The 19725-nt window shown below is 40.6% G+C and overlaps 1 protein-coding gene and 1 pseudogene across 4 annotated transcripts in view; both read left to right on the top strand.

Moving 5' to 3' along the window:
• The window catches only part of LOC116583501, a 66536-nt pseudogene extending 57597 nt beyond the window's left edge, over positions 1-8939 (top strand).
• The window catches only part of SCML2 (Scm polycomb group protein like 2), a 99466-nt gene continuing 88552 nt past the window's right edge, over positions 8812-19725 (top strand). For all 4 annotated transcript variants that reach the window (XR_004282612.1, XM_032331112.1, XM_032331111.1 and 1 more), the window contains exon 1: positions 8812-8913. The gene's annotated coding sequence lies outside the window, so the exon portion shown is untranslated. The remainder of the gene's footprint in view (positions 8914-19725) is intronic.

Below are 19725 nucleotides of genomic sequence, written 5' to 3'. Positions count from 1 at the left end.
GGATCAGGAGTCAGAGGCTCCCCACACTGAGCCAGCCAGGTGCCTCTAAATTTCTGTGGTTTCAATCTGATAAGTCTTTGGTAATTTGTTATAGCAGCAATAGAACAGTAATACAGTTACGTATAGAGAGTCCACTTTTACTACTTAAAAAAAATTTTTTTTTTAAGAGAGTGTGTGTGCACATGCATGAGCAGGGGGCGGGGAAGAGAGGGAGAGAGAATCCTAATCAGACTCCATGCTCAGCTCAGAGCACTGTGTGGGGTCCAATCTCATGACCTGAGCTGAAACCCAGAGTCAGATGCTTAACTGATCGAGCCATCCAGCTGCCCCTAAGGAGTCATCTTTTAGTGATACACAACTAAATGTTTACAGAATCAATGATATAATGTCTAGAATTTGTTTCAAAATACTAGGGGTCAGGGTAGATGACAGAGAGGTTTGGATGAGACAGGATTATCCATAATTGTGGGCTCTCAGTGATGGGTGCATAGGGTCCATTATACTATCCTACTTTTGTGCATTTAATGTATTTATTTTTATTATTTTATTTTTATTTTTTTAAAAATATTTCTCCACTTCTAAATTTTTTAAAAATGTATTTATTTTTAAAAGATTTTATTTATTTATTTTAGAGGGAGAAAGGGAGGGCAAGTGGGGGGAGGGGCAGCGGGGGAGGGAGAGAGAGAATCTCAAGTAGGCTCCATGCCCAGTGTGGACAGAGCCCGACACAGGGCTCGATCTCATGACCCTGAGCTGCAATCAAGAGTTGATCACTTAAATGACTGAGCCACCCAGGTGCCCCTTTATTTTTAAATTTTTATATTTAAGTAATCTCTACACCCCACTGGGGGCTCAAACTCACAAACCCGAGATCAAGAATTGCATGCTCCACTGACTGAGCCAGCCAGGTACCCCTACTTTTGTGTATTTTAAAAATTAAACACACATACACGCATAAGAAAAAAAAATAAATGAGTCGAAGTATTATGACTTAAAAGACTAAGAAGACTTAGGTTGGTGAAATCCAAGCTGTACTAGGAGTGGTAACACAGCCAGAGTGAAAGTATTATTAGGACCAGTAGTGGGAGGGGCCATTTATCAGGGTGGCACGGAGACTGAAGAGGACCAAAGAAGACCAGCCCTGGAAAGACAGGGGATGGAAGGGGAATGAATGGTGTGAGACCCCTGGGAAGTGGAAGATGTAAACCAGCGAAGATAGCAGTATGTCCAGAAGAGTGGAAGAGTGAATTGAGCCAGTCAGGGAGCAAAGGCACTGCATACTTCACAGGGCAAAAAAATGCTGCTGTGTGCTCTTAGGCTCCCAATCACCTTGGCCTTCAAGTGTGGGCAGGTGACTATTTCTACCCATCATTTTTCCAGTGCTCTTGAATTCATACTCCCCCAATTGTACTCTTCTTTTTGTCGGATACTGTGGCCTCCTATATCCATTATTACCTATGTTAGTTTGCCTTTCAACTTTTCCAGTCAATTTCGCTTGGTTGTTTGCTTTAGTTTTCACTTGCGTGTTTTTGGCAAGGCAAGGGCAAGCAACAAACAAAAGCCCAAATCTGTGGGATATATGGAGTGCAAAGAGGTCTCCCAACTACCATGTTTTTGTTTTTGTTTTTAACAAATCTGTATTAGACAGCGGACCCAAAAGAGAAGGGTCAGTAGTTTACCTAGACAGCACCTGGCACAGGTATGAGGCGAAACCTGCCCTTGGCTTCGAACAAAGCAAAGCTTTCACTGTCAGAATAATAAGGTTTAACATAATTGGAGGCCAAATTACTGCCTTAAAGAGAACTCATCATAAGAAGAAAGAGAAAATAATTGTAAGACAAATTACAGTAGCTTTAATAAAGAACAGCTTGGGGACGCCTGGGTAGCTCAGTTGGTTAAGCAGCTGCCTTTGGCTCAGGTCATGATCCCAACGTCCTGGGATCGAGTCCCACATCGGGCTCCTTGCTCAGCAGGGAGCCTGCTTCTCCCTCTGCCTCTGCCTGCCTGTGCTCGCTTTCTCACTCTCCCTCTCTCTGACAAATAAATAAATAAAATCTTAAAAAAAAAAAATTAAAGAACAGCTTGTGGAAAAGAGGGGACAGCGAGATTGTCTGCAAGACTTGGTAAGTATGAGGGTGGTGCTTCAACATCAGGGCCGAATCTTGGAGACATGCCTTGAAGTGAAAGAAGCCAGACACCAAAGAGGATATACCGTGTACCGTGTAAGTCCATTGACAAGATAGCCAAGAACAGGCAAAACTAATCTATAATGACATAAGCCAGAATAATGGTTACTTGGTTGGCAGGGGTGGGAGTGGGGGGGTGGGGAGGTGGGGGGGTGGGGGGAACAGGGGTTGTTCTTGACTGGGAGGAGTCATAAGATTTTCTGGGGTGCTGAAAATTATACCTTGATGTCAGTGTGAGTACATTAGTGTGTAAATGTGTACAACTTAATTGAGATGTACATTTATGATTTGTGCACTTTATTGCACGTAGGTTAAAGTTCAGTTAAAAAAAAAGTCCAGGACAATACCATACTTGTTTTTGTTTTTAATTAAAAATTTTTTTAAAAAGATTTTATTTATTAGAGAGAGAGAGAGAGCGTGCATGTGCATGCGAGAGAGCATGAGCAGGGGGCGCGGTGGGGGTAGGGGCTGAGGGAAAGGGAGAAGCAGACTCCCCGCCAAGCAGGGAGCAGAACATGGGGCTGGATACCAGGGTCCTGGGATCATGATGGGAGCCAAAGGCAGATGCTTAACTGACTGAGCCCCCCAGGTGCCCTGCTAGTGGATTGGTTGGAGTGCCCTTAGGAGGTTGTCAGTCCAGCTGGCTCAAGTGCTTGCTCTGGTCCTCATCCGCCTCCCTGTGACCATCAAACCCTAACCGCTCTGACTGTTCCCAGCCTCTGCCCACTGCAACCCAGGCTCTCCAGGTCGACGACTGGTGGCCCGCTACCACTTGCCTCATGTCAGGCTGATCTCAGGCTGCAGAGGTGTGACTTCGGTTGGGAGAGGCGAGCAGAACGTTCCCACGTTGCCGCAGCAGCTGGCAGAGTTAGTTGCAAGGATGTGCAGCCCTCTACCACTTTTCTTTTCTTAAAAAAATATTTTATTTATTGATTTGACAGAGAGAGAGAGAGAGAGATCACAAGTAGGCAGAGCAGCAGACAGAGTGAAAGGGGGAAGCAGGCTCCCTGCTGAGCAGAGAGCCTGATGCGGGGCTCAATCCCAGGACCCTGAGATCATGACCTGAGCTGAAGGCGGATGCTTAACCCACTGAGCCACCCAGGCGCCTCCTCTACCTTTTCTTAAAGGTGCCCCGTCATTCACTGAATAAGGTTCAAACACGTTAGCCTGGCCCTCAGCGTCCTCTTGAAACAGACTCCTTATTTTGTTTGGCACAATGAACCTTTTACTGTTCAAACACCAGGCAAGAACTTCATTACTTTGCACACATGCTGTCCCCTGTGACCTTCCACATCTCTTTGGCACACTTTTCATTTTCCCCTTTTCAGTTCAAATGTCACCTTTTACCCTCTTAAGAAAGAGGCACGTAGGGAACTAATAATTGTGGGGTGAATCAACAGGCGGCTTTTAGGTGCTTTTCATACATTTCCTTCTCTCACCTTCACTCTAAGACAGTTTCTCCAGTTCATTTTATCACTCTCATTTCGCAGTATTGTAGCGACTTGATTCCATATAACAGGCTGTGAAACCTGTAGTTGCCATACACAGTGCCTTAAAAAAAAGACTGTATTTATTTTTTATCTGAGAGAGAGAGAGATCGAGAGAACAAGTGGGAGGAGGGGAAGAGAGAGAAGCAGGCTCCCTGTGGAGCAGGACCCTGGAATCATGATCCCGGCCAAAGGCAGTTGCTTAAGCGACTGAGCCACCCAGGCCCCCCACACAAGTGCCTTGAATATAAATTCTCAAAGGCCTTACAGAAATGTTTGCAGACCCTACCGTGTCATCTCAGTCGGTTGGCTCGATATATGAAAAGAAGCATTTCAATAATGGTCCCAGCAGGAACAGGAAGTACAGTCACATGCGATTTTGAAGAGAATTGAATGAATTATTTACAGACGTGTGGGGAGGTTTAAGGATCTAGCAAGGGATGCTGAAGTTGCTCAGGGATTGGGAAAAACTGTTCCTGTTCCTCCCACTTCCTGAAGACCCAGTGAGGACAACCCCAGAAAGGGGAGCCTTTGCTCAGAGCTGTCACGGAGCCACTGCTGACTGCCAGACTGAGGTCCTAGGCAGGAAGTGCTTGGGAAAGAACTCTGCGCCTCCCCCCTCCCCAATACGTGACTTCAGTTACTCCTGATGGTACATGCTATTGGCCAAACCAGCTGTGGAGTGTGATACACTACTGAAGGTTAAGTCCCCTGGTGCACAGAATAAGGCAAAGAAGGGTGGAAATTCATGGGGGTGGAGGACGGCTCCAATGCAGAATAACCAGCACAGAAAGTATAAAATCAGAAGTAATAAATGTTTTAATTAAATGTGCAAAGGACTGTCAACTGACCAGCTGCAATTTCATTCATCTAGTTATACAATATTACATGGGACATCTAAAAATGTTTGCTATGAGGCGGCTCGGTTGGTTAAGTGTCCAACTCTTGGCTTTGGCTCAGGTCATGATCTCAGGGTGGTGGGGTCCGGCTCAGTGGAGAATCTGAATCTCTCCCTCTCTCTGCCCCTCCGCTGCACTCTCTCTCTCTCTCTCAAATAAATAAATCTTTAAAAAAATGTTTGATATAATGAAGGGTGTGATAAGAGACCGTACTTTTGAACATCCTAAAATCTCTGTGAGCACTTTCACTCACTCACTCTCTCTCTCTCTCTCTCTCTCTCTCTCTCCTCTTTGGACTGAGTGTTAAGATCCTGGAGTGTTGAATTTGTCTTAGACATTTTGGTATCCTCACCGGTAGCAGAGCTGGATACGACAAGCATTCAATAAATGTTTCATGTTTGAATGAAGGACTGAGTGAATGTAATAATGGCCAAGTGTAGTGTATAATGTTCATTGAGTTTATGCCAGTTTTCAGGGCATATAAAATACTTGACTTAGCCAAAGTCAGCTTCATATATTTTTATATATTTCATATATTTAATTGGTAAAAGGCTAATCTATGTTTTTTTAAAAAGTGTGAGATCGGGATGCCTGGATGGCTCATTTGGTTAAGTGTCTGCCTTCAGCTCAGGTCATGAACACAAGGTCCTGGGATCGAGTCCCACAATGGGGTTCTTGCTCAGTGAAGAGCCTGCTTCTCCCTCTCCCTCTGCAGCTCCCCCTACTTGTGCTCTCTTTCTCTCTTGCTCTGTCAAATAAATAAATAAAATCTTAAAAAAAAATGTGGGATCCATTAAGGAAAGACCATGTTCATTTGTTTTTTTTTTCTGATGGATTTGAATAGCACTTTCTCATCCGTGAAGTAAGTGTGGCAGACTCTATTATCTTTAGTTTTAAAATGAAAAAAAAAAAAAAAAAGCTGAGGCATGGAAAGATTCTAAGGAAATCTAATTAGTGGATGATAAACTTAAGATTCAAGACAAGCGTTCAGATCTCCTGATACAGCTTTATCCTTCGGCAAGACCGTCTTGTTAGACTAGAGTCTTTCTTCACATCATGGACTTCAATATTTTTCCAAGGAAGTTACTATTTTGAAGTTAGGAAAAGAGGTTTAATGTAATGATCAACAATAACACTAGAAACAACTTATATCTTACTGAAAAGTGTTATTGGTTTAATAGGGGAAAAAGGGCAATTTATTAGAAACAAGGATCTGAAGATGTTTGTCAACTCAATTACTATGCTAATTTGTTATTTAGTACCTACTATATGGATTTTTTTCACTAAAGTGAAAATACGACTGGTGAGTTTACCAGGAATACCTCAGATCTCTCGCCTCTGCCAGGTTTAGTTAGGTTTCTGTGTTTTGAGGAGAAAGCAGCGCGTGAAGTGGGAAAACTAGAGGGAGTCTTCACTAATCATCCTGACACGTTAACTTTACCTATGCAATATCATTTCAGTATAAACAGGCGTGCTGATGGAAATCTAGATTCAATTTTGCTTATCTAGGAAAGAAGACCATCTTTTTATTCTGATGGACTACTATTAAATTCTAAAGAAATGTACAAAAGGAAGTAATCAAACGCACTTTCAATATAGGGGTATTTTGCTTTGGGTTTGGGCAGGGTGAGGATGACCTTTTTAAAGGTTGTCACACGTTTTGGGCTGAGTTAGAACTATAGGAGCAAATGGGCAGAAACAAATCTGAGACTTGAAAACTAATCATGAAAATTTGGATTTTATCTGCCTTAATTCTTATTCTTTCGTTCAGGTACTCTCCTTCTCATATTTTCATGGCAAAATTAATTGAATGTCCTAATAGTAAGTACTCATTCATCCATTCAGTCATTTAACAAATATTTACCAAATTGCTATTATGTTCAAGGTGCTGCCGTATAATGTAAAAGAAACAGATAGTCTGACCCATGCTAACAGCATTAAAAAGCAGTCTAAAGTTTATTTTGGCAAAGTGGGAAAAGGAAAGGCAGAGTATAAGTACATAAAAGAATTATTATTAAATGCTTATACACATAGTCTATGATGAAAATATATGATTCAGGACAGGGTAAAAGGGATAGGAAAGGTTTAGGTATGTGTATGTTCAGAAGCTGATTCGGCCGCTTATTTGCCTTTTAATACTCAATTTCCTCATCTATAAAATGAGAATAAGGGTACCTACCTCAAGACCATTGTGAAAGAATATGATGAAAATTGACAATTATGTATGTAAAGAGGCTAGCAGAATTCTCAGCAATGGTAGCTGTCATCATTATCAATAACTCATAGTTAATGTAACAGAGTTACACTTCTATACATGCTTTGATGAACATAGTTACTGATAAGATGTTCTGATACAATGTGAAATACGTTTTTAGAGAAAGGGCTTTAGTAATTTCTTATTAAAAACAGGAATATGGGAAATAGATGAGGTGCCTGTCAGATAAGGGATTGAACACAGAGTAGTATTTCTACAACTTGATAGAGTCCATAGATGTAAAAAATGCATAAGTGATGACCCAAGTCTTTCTAATATAGAATGTAGAGATGAATTTCAAATATTTCCATTGCATCAGGATTAGAAAGACAATGGCCAGTAGTTAAAAATTTAAGTCCCCTCATCCCTCCAAGCCCTGCTCTAGCCCATACTAAGGGTCTGCTTAGATTTAACCTGTTTTAATTTTTTTTTCACTTAAAGATACCTTTCTGGCTTTTAAAAACATTTTTGAACCTTCATCTTGGACCATTTCAACATTCCCCTCTATATGGTATATATTACACAATCGCTGAGGCCAAATCTTTCTTTAATATTTGCATAACAGTGGCGTAGGTTTTCTGTTTCGCTTTAAAGTTTCTATGAAATTTGCACTAACATTTATTTCGGCTGTTTGATTTTGTGCCAGTCGTCCATCCTTAGATACAATTAAAAAATCCTTGGGGCGCCTGGGTGGCTCAATGGGTTAAAGCCTCTTCCTTCAGCTCAGGTCATGATCCCAGGGTCCTGGGATCGAGCCCCATGTTGGGCTCTCTGCTAAGCAGGGAGCCTGCACGCCCCCTCCGTCCCCACCCCGCTTCTTTCTACTTGTGATCTCTGTCAAATAAATAAAATCTTTTAAAAAAATCCTTTAATTTGGCCTTTAATATGGCAAAAGCCCTATATGAAAATAATTTCTGTGTTGTGGAAAAATGAATATGTTTTTCTTTTTTTCTTTTTAAGTTTTAGGCTTCAGTTTCCTAATTATGACTTTAAAAATACAGTATGCCCTATATACTAAGTTAAGGCGCTCACAAATGAAAAGCCCACAGCCAGCTTTTCAGAGTTGGAGAGAGAAGGCCTGCCAATGGGTTACCTTTTGCTAACACAGCACATTGTATTATTTTTCAAACAAAAGTTTTAAATCTGCTTATATCCAACCTCACAACGAGGGATGTTTTTCTCGTTTTGTTTGCTACATTCTGTACGGGGAGAGTCATGGGCTGTTTCGGGGTTATTTTTACGACCGCCCCTTCCCCTCCGTGCGACCTCCACCACCTGCACAACCGCTCTCCTCTGGGCAAGGAAGATAATGCAGAGGAGACCCCAGAAGGCATTCTCGAGGACGCTCCCAAGCACTCTCAAACCAGCGAGCAAATTACTTCCCCCTCCGGGTTAACCTAGTCCCGTTAGCTCAAGCATGGGTTTAGAGGAACAACTAAATTCAGACTGTGGAGCTGGAGGGAAATGCGTGGCAAAAGCCCATGGGGGGAAAAACTGTTTCAAGGAATATGCGGCAGCCCGCGGAGGAGTGGCTTTGCTCAAACTGCTCTAAAGTTGCATTTTCCTTGTTCATCGAACTTGCTTCAGTTCCTAGGGAAGAGCCTGGCTTTTCGGTGCGTGGCCAGTGTGGGTGGTGACCGAAGAGTCAAAGGCGATAGCCAAGGGGAGCGAGTTCCTGCGATGGAACTTGACGCGGACCCCGGGGTCTCAGCTGGGGGCCCATCATCGTCTTGGGTGCAAGCCACGGGCTTCTTTTTGGCGGGAGGGCAGATGGTGGGGGGAGGATACAGGAAAACTACCCAGGGCTTTCCTGGGTTTGCAGCGTCCCCGTCGCCTGCCGCCGCTCACGCTGCCTTCCGGCGAAGCCCCCAGCTCGGGCCCCGCACGCGGCAGCGGTCATAGGGCGTGTTTGCGGCAACCGCAGGGCACGCGGGCCAGCCGGGGCGGGGGCGGGGCGGTGGTGGCGGTTGCGGGGCATGCGCGGCTCCGCGCGCGGCTTCTCAAACATGGCGGCGGCGGTGTGAAGACCGGTACCGGCTCGCGGGACCAGTGTGACAATTTGGCTCCTTTCGCTGGCGAGACCCGAGGTGCGTGGCGACTCCGGGCCCCGTGAGGAGCAGAGAGGCGGAGCCGTGGCATCCGGTCTCTGGTCGTTGTCCGAGGGCGGGCGGGTGGCCGGGCGCCCTCCGCGGCGCGTCCCGCGCGAGTAACGCCCCCTTACCGCCCCGCGGGGTCCGGCCTTAGCTCGGCCCCGCACCCCAGTTGCCCACCTTTGGCAGCCTCACCCCAGAGGCCAGGGCTCCCCTGCCCCACCTAGCGCTCTCCACGATGCCCCACAGCTGCTTTTGCGCAGCCCCTCGCATTCCCCCGGGGCCCCGTCGCCAGTCGCGGGCCCATCCCTTGCGCCGCGTTTGGTTGCCGTGTTGCTCTCTAGCCGCCCCCTGCCCCGAAGCGCGGACTGCACGATCCTGAGCATCTTCTTGCTGTTGGAGAAGCTGGGCTGGGGGGCCGACCTGGGGCCCCGGGGCAGCGCGGGTGGGCGGTGGGGCTGAGGAGCAGCGATGACTTTGCGTGGTCTGGGCTGAAGCCCGCCGATTGCCTTCTGAGGAGTTGTGAGATAACTTTTGGAGTTTGGGAGGGAAACGTTAGCCCGGAAGGATGCGCCTGTGGCGGAGCGCGGGCTCGGTCCCGGTGCCAGGTGCCCGTCGGACTCGCGCCCCGGGGCTCTGGGCGGCTGAGGCTTGGGTGGGGGGTGGGTGGCGGCGCCTATGGCTCGCCCTGGGGGAGAATTGGGGTGGGGGGGACGGCCCTCCTTGCTTGTGTGTGTGAAGGGGAGGTGGGGCAGAAAGGGGGGCTCCAGCTCTTCGGAGGAGCTACAGGGCAGCGCTGTGCTCTCGCGGCATGACCTGGTCTAGGGACCATTGGTGCTTTTAAGGCGCAGCGTTCTTGCTTTTTCCACCTGACTAGTGGTTGTGCTGCATCCTGGTGTAAATCGCCAAATCGCTAGAGGAAGAGCGAGAAGGCGAATTTAATAGATTTTACGCCTTGAGGTTATACAGAGCTTTGAGGTCTGTAATTTGCCCCCTCCCCCGAGCCCCAGTGTTTGGCCCGCACCGGTATTTACGCATCCCCATTTAAGACTATTGATGTTTTTAAAGATTGTAAAGCATTTGTTATTCTTTACAAGGTGTGATTATAATTTGAATTTATCCTTTATCTTGAAGAATTAGATTAGCTTTTATGAATGATGTGTTAAGGTGACTTTAGGATATCTCTGGAAAGTGAATGGATCTGTGAGTAGGGGGAAGATAAGGCAGGGAAAGTGGATACTTATGATCATATGATTTACAAAATTTTCAGGGATAGTTTCCTTTACCAAAACAACTGCACATGCTGCTGCATTTTTAATGCTCCCAGAGCTATTCATATTTCTGCTTTGGGGAAACAGTATTATAGGATGTATATCATTTATGGAATAAAACTTTCTATGACAAGCAGTTGTATTATAACAATAGTTCATAGATTCATCTAATTCTTTTCAAAAGCAGGGCTTGGGATGTTCTTCAGTAATCACAATTTTGCCTTTCTTGCCGTTCTTTTTTAAAATTACTCATTAAATAACGTATTTCCAGGCATGAAATTTTTTTGGTCAGTCTTTGGTTTTGTATATTTAATGGAAGGAATGCAAAAATAAGCTTTTGGAAAAAAGTCCAGTTGGGATTTTGAGAAAGGAGTGACTTTATGAGCCCTCACCTGATGCTTTGTATTTGTTTGGCTATAGTTTTATCCACAGTCTTCAAAACAGTCTGAAAGATCTTTTTAAAAACGTAAACATATTTAAAACAGCTCTGAAACTTTTAAATGAATATCACATGTATCACACAACCTTATAAACTTAAGGCTGTGTGCCTGTTTCCTTTAGAGAACCTGATTTGTTTTGAAATTGGAAAAAAAGATTAATGTAACTGAACTACATTATGTGAGGTTGCTTTAAAGCTAATGATGTCATAATATGTACAGAAATCATTGGAGTCAGTCTTAAAGAGGTGGTATCAGTTTTTCTCATGAGGCAACTGGTCAGTCTTTTTGTTTCAATCAATTCATCTTTTTGAAGTGCCTGTGTTGTCTGTAGTATGGAGTTTAGTTCAAGGTGCATTTATTCAGAGGCTGTGAATGTTGGCTTCTGGGTGTTTAAGGCTACCCATCAGCAGTTTATTCCTGAAAATTTCAAAGTTGTAGCTAAGAAAATGAATATGAATGTAAAACAAGTAGTTACTTTGTTTCAAGGGCAAATTCAGGGAATCGGTATTTTGGATATAATTCTCCAAATAAAATTCTGGGTGTAACTGTGAATTATTTCTTACTTGGGTTGATATTAACTTTGTGTGTCTTTATGATTGAATAAAGCTATATATTTTCGTGAGATTATTTTCTAGGTCAAACATAAATACAATGTTTAGGCTTGGGAAGAGAAATGAATTATTGGTATAAATTGAAATCTGTGTGCTCTGGGGATTGAGTTTTTTTTTTTTTTTTTAATGCTAAACAACTTCACTTCTATGACCAAGTAAGTAGTTTAGTTTATAACTAAATATTAACTGACTCATAATTTAGAGCATTTTCTTTTTTCAAAATGTTTCAAAAATCTCTGAGCTAAAAAGTAACAAGGGTTAAGATGGCCAGCTATAAACCAGATGTGACTTTCATTTTATTTTGGGTTTGTTCCTTTTTAGCTGCCTGACTGTTCCCCCCAGATGCTTCCTATCTCCCCTCTTCCTGCCCCCCCCATTCCCTTTGCTGTTGGTATCTGTTTCCGCATCAGTGAAATGATCAGGGTAATCCTGCGCTGCCTCCCTGAGAAATAATTGATGATAATAAAGTGCCTTGAAAGGGCTGAGTAAATACCAAGTCTTTTGAATGAAAATGACGTAGCCTCTTGTTGCATTTAAGGAAAATCCAAATCCCAATTTTAGTTTGAGCTCTTGGTGGGGGCATTTCACTTGAGTATTTTATTGCCCTTCTCTTTTGGGTTAAATGGAATGCTTGTGTAACTTTAGTAACTGGAACACTGGAGGATGCAAGGGATCCTCTGCTATTTGAGTTATTAGTCGTCTCTAGTCTTTTTTTTTTTTTTTTTTTGCCAGGTTACCCTGTCCGCTCCCCTTTTCCCCTTTATGCCAGCTCTAGTCTGCTTCCAGCTGTGAATGGAAATCTGAGGTCATTTTTCTCTTTTAGTTCTCTCTTTCTGGAAGTTTCTTTGTCTCCTCATAGTCATATTCCTGGTTTATAGGATACACAAGATAGAACAACGTGAGCTCTGCCAGCCATCAGTGTTAGAGCTGTGAGGCTGTGGTTGTGAATATAGGTCTGGCATTTGTAGCTTGGAGTGAGTGAATCAAGTACCCCTAAGAATTTTAAGAACATTATTGATGTCTGAAAATTACTGCATAATATCTTAGGATTTGAAGGGATAGATAGTTAATTTCAGGAACCAAAATCCTGGAAATTTTGAAAATGGCTGATGTTGATGATTTTAAAAGAAAAAGTTCACCCTTCCCTGGCTTAGGGTTTTAATATTTGTGATCCTTTTTTCTTCGGGAAATAGTTGAAAGAAACCACTGCTGTTTATCTTATATTAGAATGGGTTGGTATAATTTAGTGGTAAGTGTTCTAAGGCTTTAACTAGTTTGGGCTTTGGTTACTCTAAGTAGAGAAATGCCTTTATTACAGTGATAACACTTCATTTTTAAAAAGATAGCAGAAGTGATGGTTCTTAAAGCCAGATAACTTGAAAAAAATATTAAAAACCATCTGAGATTTACAATGTGCATATATATAGTCTTTATTTTTTGTGAGTAAGGAATTTTTGCTTATTTTGTCTATATGTTGTCTGATTTAAGTAAACCTTGGCTACCTTGGAAATAATAATGCAAGTGATTTTTATGCTAAATGGTTTCTACTAGACATAGATCCCTTAACCTTCCCCTACTTTCATTTTTTGGGCATGTGGTGGAAAGGTTTTGACAAAAAATGAGGGATATCTTGTTGCCTGAGAAGTGAAAGATTTGAGAATCCTTTAAGCAGTTTATATGATGGTGCTGTTCAATTTAATTTTGTACTCATTTCCTTAAGCTGGATGAAGTCCTTATTTAACAAGGAGAAAAAAAAAAAGAAGCTTTTATTATGAGTAAAGAGCTGAGAAACATTTGAAGATAACATTTGACTACCTACTACTTGTGACCTGTGTTTATGGCTGTGGTTCTGCCCCTTCCTAAGTTTATAGGAGCAAATTGTTGTAAGAGCGGAAAGAGAGTGCCCACCTTTTGTGGTAATGCACCATTGTAAACTTCAGAAGGGACAGGGATATATTGCAATTCTAGGGCATACCTTTAGGATACTTTCTTTTCTCAGGGAAAAGTTGGTGGCTGTCTTTGTTTTTTGTCTTCAGAATACATATTTGATTTTTCTCAGCCTCCGTTTCTCATAAGAATTAACGGGTGCAGAATTCTAGTCATAAAGAGCTTCATTTGCTTGGTATGTACCTTGTAACCTTGATGTAGTCTTTTAAATTCATTATTTGTAGTGAGAGAGTTCTTATTTTCTTTATCATTTGGTCAATTTTCTCACCTTTCATCATTCTTAGCTAGTTTAAGATTGTGTTTATATTTTTAGTTCTAAGTTGACTGTGATTGAATCATGTGTTTTTTCTGTTGTCTTGCTTCTCTGTACAGTTGTAAACATGAGGTTTTTGCTGTGAAACTGTTGTCTTTTTTCTTCCATTTGAAAGGTTTAAAGTATTATTTGGAGTAATTCTCAATATACTTTAATGTTATTTGAAAAATAATGATCAATATTATCTTTATTTTTTATTGACTTGGTATAATGATCAATATTATCTTTATTTTTTATTGACTTGGTAGAGTTTCATAAATCTATTCAAATGAAACACAGTATCTTTGGTAGTTATTAAAGGTATTAAAATGCACTACTTGATGCTGGTAAGTACCTTTACATATTGTTTTGTTTTAGATTAGAATCTGTTTTGAGATTTTTTTGGGTTGAGATTTTGAGAGGTTCTAGAAATACTTAAATGAATAATTTACTGACACCTGCCTCACGTTTTAAGTATTGTCAGGGATGTTTAGTTTTCTGGTCACTTCAGACTGTGGTTTATTGCATGCTTTTCTGTAGTCTGTTGTCTAGCAGGGATTGTTGTTGTCATCATTTCCATTATTTCTTGTAGGGCTGGTGTTAGAAACCATAAATCTAGACTGCTGTGATAATAGGAACAGGCTGTAACCTGACCCAGTTCTTTTGTCAAAGTGTCGCACTGAGAGCTGCCTGTAGTAAATTGACATGCCCTGCTATTAACTTCAGTCCTCTGCACATGTTGGTGGGCAGCAGGTCTTTGGGACATTAGCCTGTGGCTGTGCTTTAAAACCTTAGGAATTTACAACTATAAACTGGGATTTGGGCAACCCTTGACTTGTCTTTCATTTATCTGTTTTCTGACATAACATACTTAAGTAAATGCATAACTTTCAGATAAATTGTTTTAAAATTGCAAGTAATTATTTCAATTGTAAGCTATAATTTTTGAGATAAATTAAACATTCTTAAAAATAGTTATTTTCTTGGGTTTGTTTTGTAACAGAAAAAGATTAATTTCTAATTTTTGGGGTGCTCTTTACTAAAGCATAATTAAAATTGCTCCTCTAGAAACCCTAATTTCCTCTAGGAGGCTAGATTTGATGAATCCTCACTACCAAAAATGTTCATTCTTAATATTGGTTATTCACAATTCAGAGATGGAATTTTATTGTTAAAGGTAATTACACCATTAGAATTGAGAGGTTTTTTTCCTGATTACTTTTATAGATATATCAGAGAATCGGAAATTTGATTATTTACTTGAGTGAATTGAGTGGGTGTTTGTGAAATCCTTAAAGTAATGAATCATGTCCAATTCCAACAAGTTATATATGGCTATATAATGGATATATAATTTTTTTCCTATCCTCTATTAGGATAATAACTATTACCAGAAACAAAAAAAAAAGTTAAAAGAGCCAGCTGCTCTTTGTAAAAGAAAAATATACAACTCTAATGTATTTCACTTTAATCAGTCTGAGTTTTTGCATTTAAGTAGAAATGTGAAGTACTTTTTGCAACCAAAGTAATAAACTATTTTCAAGTCAAAATGAAAAACTTAAAGGTGCTATCTTAATGCAGTTAACTCAGACTTCCCTATCATTCTCTTATATATTGACTGGGTAGCAAAAAAGAGCTCTTTTGTTTGTTATTCAATTTTGAAAACAGTGTCTTTATAACAAGATAGATTAAGAAAGAAAAAAAAGTTCTACTTATGCTATTTCATTAGTATTTTCTGGTGAATTATGTGTGTGTGTAACTTTATCACTTATTCCAACATTTTCATTAAAACTACCAGCAAGCCTCTGTCAAATAAATAAATAAAATCTTTAAAAAAAAAGGGAGGGCACCTGGGTGGCTCAGTCATTAAGTGTCTGCCTTTGGCTCAGGTCATGATCCCAAGGTCCTGGGATCGAGCCCCACATCAGGCTCCCTGTTCAGCGTGAAGCCTGCTTCTCTCTCTCCCACTCCCCCTGCTTGTGTTCCCTCTTTTGCTGTGTCTCTCTCTGTCAAATAAATAAATAAAATATTAAAAAATACCAGCAAGCATATTTGTGACCCTTTCCTGGCCTTGAAACTTCTTATACTATTGATATACTCAAGGGAATATAATGAAATATTTATGCAACCAAGTTATTTTTTGTGTAGGGACAGTCTCTTTTCCTTTTTGTATGTGTGAATATTGGTTTAAACGATGTAGTTTAGTTCTGACTGTAATGTAACTGGAATTTATAAACTGAATTCTGGTACAGCATATATTCCTAGCTGTTCTTCTCCCTAAAAAACCACTTATAGTAGTGACCAATTTACACTAAGTACTGACTTTTTGAGAACTCAAATATCCTAGAAATCAAATTCAGAGTAAAAAATTAAAGGTTTATCAGATGTGGGGAGGGAAGATGATGTGAGGAATAGGGAACTATCTTAGATCTCACAGAATTTTCTCCTTGGCCTGTTGACCTAGACTTGTGTAAATTAGACCATAGTAGATTAAACACTGCAGGAAGCAACAGAGAACGACAGCCAGCACCGCCCCCGTCCCACCCCCCTGCAATTTTTTTAAAACCACAATGTCCTGGGACTGTATGGTTTAGGTGTAAGTAGCCAGTAGCACAGCAGATTATATTTACCTATTTAACAAATATTTGGGGGGCCCTACATGTGAAAGATACTGTAGATAGACAATGGAGAATACAAAGATGAACCAGACATAATACTGCCCCTAAAAGCTTGTTTCTACCAGGGGAGATAAAGCATGTACACAAATGCAACAGAAGAAATTTTAGCAAAAATGGTTAGGTATTCAGGGACTTATGTCCAATCTAACTGGGTGATCTTGCAGATCTTTGAGCCTTGATAATCTTAACTTTCAAGTGGACATTAATAACAGTAACAACCCTACAGGCTTTAGATAAGACAAATGTATATAAAGGCCCTAGTAGGGTACCAGACACTTAGCAAGAGTTCAGTAAGTGCCAACTCATAGTATTTATTTTTACCATTTTCATCACTACCATCATTAGACCCTAGGGACCATAATTTTTATTTTCTTGTGCCTCATGGATCCATTCTATCCAAAGTGCATGGTATGTTTCTTTCTCCCTTTCAAAGCATGGACAGTGTATGGAAACCCTGTCTTTTGGGGGTCTTAACAGAATTAGGTTTGAATCATTTTTCTTTCACTTTCAGCTTTCTGATCTTTAAGGATCAGCAGAACTTGGTAATTGCCAAGATACTGGACAAAGGAAGAAGAAAATCAAAGATGACTTCTAATTCAGAAGGATTGGGTATTAGTAATGCTTATTAAAAAAGGAAGCAGAGGAAGAGTCACTTATTTTGAAAGGCAAAAGAGTTTGATTTCTTAAATATGTAATGTTTGAAGTGGCTGTGAGGCATTTAGACTGATGTTCAGTTGGCTAGACTAGAAATTTTGGAGAGAATTTGAGATTAGAGTTGCTGATGTACATTTGTTTCTGAGCCTTTCTTTAAAGAAGTAATAATAAAATCAAATGTTTGAGAATTCAAAAAAAAAAAAAAAGAGAGAGATGCTGATGTAGGAGTCATCCACATAGGGATGGTGCATCACCGTGGAATAGAACGAGAGTCTAGACTCTAAAATTACTAGCATCTAGAAGAAGATACTGACTAGAGAAGATCAATGGCTAAGGCAGGAGGAGGAAGTAGACATAGAGGGATAATAGAGGCAGGACAACCAGAGAACCTGGGGCTCAGAGATGAGAGGTGTCTGGAATGAGGGCTGACCTATCGCTCTTGAAGTGTCAAGAGAATAAGGACTGAAACACTGAAATGGGGTCTGATGCTTGGGAGGTAAATAGGGTTTTGGAAAGCAGTTGTGGGAAAAGAAGGAGGGTAGTGGCCAGATTGCAAAAAGTAAAGTACCCCAGCAAATCTTTGTATTTTGAGTGTTGTTATATTTATTACCAAAATCTTAGTTATCAGGAGACGGTTATTCTGGTAAATGTATAATGTAGTAAGTAGACAATCTTTTTTACACTGATAAAAATTTGATGTTGTCTCAATTTAAGCTAACTTTGCTCTTTCAGAAAATGTGGATTTTAATATCTGCCAGATGGGAGGTTCAGTGAACAAGTCTAATAATAAATGCTTAAGTTTGGACATTATGTATTCCCACCTATGGGACTTCTGTCTGGGAAATATGCAGCAAATTTTGCTGTTGGTAGAGGAACAAACTTTCTTCTTCAACTGTATTTTGTTTGTTTTTATACCTTCTCAGGTTGAAATTCCATATAAATTCCATCCATTTTATAACATCTGACCAATGGCTTAAAGTTGAAAAGGGCCCTGGGAGATTATTTCCTTGTCAGACTTGTTAAGTTCCTGTCCCTGTCAAAATATTTATCCTTATTGACTCTTCACATAGTGGTCTCTAATTAGAGACTCAAGGTGTATTACCTTATCTTCAAAATGAAACAAAACAAAAAGAAAAGAAAAGAAAAACAATCTGAAACAAACAAGTAATGGAAAGGCTCTGTAATGGTAAAATTATAGACCTATTAACTTGCTATATGTGCTAAATAGTTCTTTCTCGAAGAGAGAAAAATAACCACCTAGAACTTCCTCCAGAATCATATAAGATCAATGGGAATTTTAGATTTAATAATTCTACTTTTGGGGCACCTGGGTGGCTCACTTGGTTGTGTCTGCCTTCTCAGGTCATGATCCCAGGGTCCTGGGATGGAGCCCCTTATTGGGCTCCCTGCTCAGTGGGGAACCTGCTTTTCACTCTCCCTCTGCCTGCTGCTCTGCCTGCTTGTGTGTGCTCTCTCTCTTTCTCTCTGTCAAGTTAAAAACAAATAATTAATTAATTAATCCCACTATTATTCATTGTTTAATCGTACTAAGAAAATGGCCGAAGACAATGCAGGAATTTTCAAAGCATTTGTTGATCTCTTATCAGCTCTTAATTCTATAAGATACATTCTTCAGAACAAATGGTTTTATAAAAGATCCCAGAATATCAATGCTTGTTCAAAGTTTGCTTAGATACAGCAACTAGATTTAGTGTAACTGTGGTATGTTGGTAAAGGAGATGTCAGTGTCAGACACTTACTATAAAATAGTGCTAACCAGGGGCGCCTGGGTGGCTCAGTGAGTTAAGCGTCTGCCTTCTGCTCAGGGCATGATTCCAGGGTCCTGGGTTGGAGCCCTGCAGTGGCTCAGCAAGGTGTCTGTTTCTCCCTCCGCCCCTTTCCCTGGCTCATGATTGTGGTCTCTCTCGAATGAATAAATGAAATCTTAGAAAAAAAAATAATGCTTACCCAATACTTTTCTTTTGGCTGATTTATATTTTAAAAAAATTATTTTTTTCACACAGTGGAGTTGCTTCTTATATGCATTCAGTGAAGCAACTTCTCTGTATGCTGGCAAAAACAAAACAAAGCTTTTAATTTTTTTTCTTGCCCAAATTTTCTCTTTCATATAACATGGAGAACTACTTTGGGAGTCTTGAGTCTTTCTTAAAAGTGCTGAAGCAGTTCAAAGTATACTGAGAACAAAATTAAGCTTTTCTGTTGTTTCCTGTGCAGACGATGACTTTGTGAGACGCGTTTGTATTTCTAAAAGAATGTTAGGCTCTTAATTTTTTCCAGAAAGACAGCAGCTGTGCTATCTGCATATCTGGTATGTAAGTCATATAGATATGTTGTTAGCTTCATGGCATATCTTTATTTGTGGCACTGGGGATTCAACTCTGAGTTGAATTTACCATTATTTACCAGTAGACCAGTCTATTCCTTTGGCTTCTATCTATAATCTCTACCTTTGTATTGTGACAAAAAACATAGTTGAATTACAGTGAAGTGCTGGGGCATTTTAAGAGGGATAATAGAACTTTCATGTTTTCTTAAATTACACTCAAAAATAGTTTCTATTAAATTAACCAGCATTCTTTTACCTCAAGATCTCTACATATTCCTTCTAGTACTCAATCCTAGGAAAAGGTTTATCTTTCTCATTGAATTTGCAATTTTATCTTGTAGTAAAACTTATATAGACCAGAGAGAAATTAACCATTCAGGTTGAGTACTGATTTTTTTCCAACTAGTATCTTTTTATTTGATTTTTTTTTTTTTAAGGGGTGGGGAGGGGTAGAGAGAGAAAGAATCCCAAGCAGGCCCTATGCCCAGCACAGAGCCCAACACAGGGCTGGATCTCATGACCCTGAGATCATGACCTGAGCCCAAATCAAGAGTTGGTCACTTAACCAA

Source organism: Mustela erminea, chromosome X, assembly GCF_009829155.1.
Source record: "Mustela erminea isolate mMusErm1 chromosome X, mMusErm1.Pri, whole genome shotgun sequence".
NCBI lineage: Eukaryota > Metazoa > Chordata > Mammalia > Carnivora > Mustelidae > Mustela > Mustela erminea.
This window is presented reverse-complemented; position numbering and strand designations above follow the sequence as displayed.